This window comes from Labrus bergylta, chromosome 17 (genome assembly GCF_963930695.1).
Source record: "Labrus bergylta chromosome 17, fLabBer1.1, whole genome shotgun sequence".
Classification (NCBI taxonomy): Eukaryota; Metazoa; Chordata; class Actinopteri; order Labriformes; family Labridae; genus Labrus; species Labrus bergylta.
The window spans coordinates 27,195,980-27,199,561 of NC_089211.1; the positions used below are offsets into that span (position 1 = coordinate 27,195,980).

A 3,582-nucleotide genomic window follows, 5' to 3' on the forward strand; every position below is an offset into this window, starting at 1 on the left:
GGCTAAGCTAAGCTACTTTCACCCTTCATGATGTCAAACTTTTGATCAGCCAGCTAGGAATACTGGGAGTCTCACCTGATTGGTTAGAAAGTTCACTACCAATTATTATTTTTAATTTGGTCTTTTTTTTCTTTATTATTATATATATTTAGTTAAATGTAACCCAGGCTTAAAGAGTACAAATAAATAATTAAATAAAAGAGATGAAAGAAAAAAATGTGTTTGAGTGGCAGTGAGAGATACATGTAAAATGTCATATGCCAATGCTAATCAGTTAGCTTTTGTGTTGTGAAAAATGTAGTATTTATTCAGGCTTTTTCTGATCTGTAAGAGCAAAAGTTTGACACCATGAAGGGTGAAAGTAGCTTAGCTTAGCAACAGTATGTAAATGAGTAAGGAATAGTTTAATGCAATTTATGATGAAAGTTTTTCCTCTTTTGTTAATTTCACTCTCTTTTGTGGCGTCACACAGAACTTCAGTGTTTCATAGTGCAGTTATTACAGTAAAGTGTCCTATATTGTCTAATCAATAAAAAGTACAACAGTAAATTGATAAAGAAGATCTTTAACCTTTTTTGTAGTACAAAAGAGCTAATGGAAAATTGTGAATAAAAACAGATGTTATTTTAATACTTGGTGTTAAATGCTTAAATTGAGATGAAGCCTGTGTTGATGCTGACGTGCGTGTTTATCTTTATAGGGGTGGTGTGACCTGTCTGTAGGTCAAGTTTTGGTAAAAGGCGGATTTTGGGCTCATCCAGAAGACCATCCAGCGACAAGAGCATCCACCATAGAACTGTGAGCAGCTAACTGGATAGTGAGCCCAACCTTCAAGACCTCAAGTGGGATTAAGAAGACTGTTTCTTCTAAGGAAGAACTTCCTTTGCTACTTCATAGAACACAGAAACACAGATTAAACAGAAACACAAACCTGGATTGAACCCCAACGAAAAAGACTGGGATTAGACACTTCAAATGTTTGTTTTATTTCATGTGCACACTTTATTGATTTAGTTGTTAATTGTATTAGTAAATTGTATATTGTAATCTTGACCTGCAATATTCGTGTTCCTTACATACAAAGTTTGAAAATGTATTCCTGTGTGCGCCTCTTGACTGGTATTCAGACCTTGGGCTCCAGGTGTCCTAGTCTTCGGCTGTTTGTCCACCTTTAACACTTTATTTACAGTAACATGGGTTAAAAACAACTATGCTTTTTCCCTGAATTTGATCAGATATGTTGGTAGCTATGACACACCAAATGTTTTCATAATGTTGTTTACAGTTAACGTTAAAGATAATTATTGTATTTGTACTAGCATTTTTTTTTTCAAAAACTGTTTGAGTGGAAGTTCAATAGGCCTCCTTTTTGTTTCTGTGTTTACTTGAAAGTTGGACCCTGTTCCCACTGAGCTGTTAATAAGTGAATAATAAAGTATTTATTAACCTTTATAAGCAGTGTTCCCACTTTAGATCCAGTACCTGCAGATGAGCTTTAGTAACTGTTAATAAGTGCATAATAAAGTATTTATTAACCTTTATAAGTAGTGTTCCCACTTTAGATCCAGTACCTGCAGATGAGCTTTATTAACTGTTAATAAGTGCATAATAAAGTATTTATTAACCTTTATAAGTAGTGTTCCCACTTTAGATCCAGTACCTGCAGATGAGCTTTATTAACTGTTAATAAGTGCATAATAAAGTATTTATTAACCTTTATAAGTAGTGTTCCCACTTTAGATCCAGTACCTGCAGAGGAGCTTTATTAACTGTTAATAAGTGCATAATAAAGTATTTATTAACCTTTACAAGGCATTAATATGAACCTAATAAAATCTTCAATGTCAATAAACATCTTATCAACGTTGATAAGTGGTCTATAAACGAGTTTCTTTGTGTTAATTAATATCTTACAAGCCAATTATAAATTAATTTATAGTTTAATTAACACTCATGAAGTCTTATTAATGTTAATAAACATCTTATTAATGTTCATGACAGTATATAAAGTGTTAGTACATTTCTAATAAGAGTCTATAAGTGTCTTATAAGACATAATAAATGTGTTAATTATGCCTATCTTAACACTTATATAGTCTTATTTGTGTTAATAAGAATCTAACGAGGCCTTATAAGTGACTTATTACCTGTTATTAATGCTTATTACAAGCACCTTAATATAAAGTGTTACCTCATCTGTGTCAACGAGCGCAGAAGAAACACACATCAAGTTTTATAAACATTTAAAATGTCTGATTCTTCAAATATTGGTAATTGATCATAAATTATCCTGTGTGACTCATCAGAACTCTTCGAATGTAAACATTTAAAAACATGTGACAGCTGTGTGTGCAGCAGATCTAATTAATCCCTTTAGTTCAGATCAAAGGATCCATTCAGGCTGAGTGATCCAGGTTTATGTCTGTTCATCATGAGTCTGGTTCTGATCCAGGTTTATGTCTGTTCATCATGAGTCTGGTTCTGATCCAGGTTTCTGTCTGTTCATCATGAGTCTGGTTCTGATCCAGGTTTCTGCCTGTTCTAGATGAGTCTGGGTCTGATCCAGGTTTCTGTCTGTTCAACATGAGTCTGGTTCTGATCCAGGTTTCTGTCTGTTCATCTTGAGTCTGGTTCTGATCCAGGTTTCTGTCTGTTCATCTTGAGTCTGGTTCTGATCCAGGTTTCTGCCTGTTCAACATGAGTCTGGTTCTGATCCAGGTGGGAGTCCTCGGTCTGACCCTGCTCTGTTGTTGTTATTTGTCTCTACATATAAAGGTTGATTGGTTGTAATATAAAGCAGCAGTCGTGTTAAATCCAGTAGTTTTATTGGACTGCAGGTAAAGAATCTACAGAGTTCATCAGAACACAACAAACAGTCTTACCTTGAAGTTCTGGTTCGGTTCTGGTTCCTGTGTGCGCCTCTCTGCTCCGTCCTGTATGAAGTCCACAGACAGACTGCAGTGTCTCTGTCTCTGCGTCTGCTCCACTTCTTATTGAATCTATTCTCACCCTAAAGCAGATTATTACCTGTAATCTCATGAAGCTCAGGTGATGTCAGCGCCAGGAGGCTGGAGTGCTGAATGAGGACCTGGTTGAGGACTGTTTGCAGCTTTACCGGCAGATGGGAGTGCTGCACCCGCAGCGAGTAGGTTCCTGGTTTGACAGGAGCCTCTCTGTGAGGAGGTTCCTGGTTTGAATCCCCGTCCTTCAGGAGTCTCTCTGTGAGGAGGTTCCTGGTTTGAATCCCCGTCCTTCAGGAGTCTCTCTGTGTGGAGGTTCCTGGTTTGAATCCCCGTCCTTCAGGAGTCTCTCTGTGAGGAGGTTCCTGGTTTGAATCCCCGTCCTTCAGGAGTCTCTCTGTGTGGAGGTTCCTGGTTTGAATCCCCGTCCTTCAGGAGTCTCTCTGTGAGGAGGTTCCTGGTTTGAATCCTCGTCCTTCAGGAGTCTCTCTGTGTGGAGGTTCCTGGTTTGAATCCCCGTCCTTCAGGAGTCTCTCTGTGTGGAGGTTCCTGGTTTGAATCCCCGTCCTTCAGGAGTCTCTCTGTGTGGAGGTTCCTGGTTTGAATCCCCGTCCTTCAGGAG

The 3,582-nt window shown here is 37.9% G+C and overlaps 1 protein-coding gene across 1 annotated transcript in view; it reads right to left on the reverse strand.

Annotated features, from left to right (window-relative positions):
* The window catches only part of pdzph1 (PDZ and pleckstrin homology domains 1), a 13,247-nt gene extending 10,007 nt beyond the window's left edge, over positions 1-3,240 (reverse strand). The window contains exon 1 of the mRNA XM_020658865.3: positions 2,883-3,240. The gene's annotated coding sequence lies outside the window, so the exon portion shown is untranslated. The remainder of the gene's footprint in view (positions 1-2,882) is intronic.
* Between the last annotated feature and the right edge of the window lie 342 nt (positions 3,241-3,582).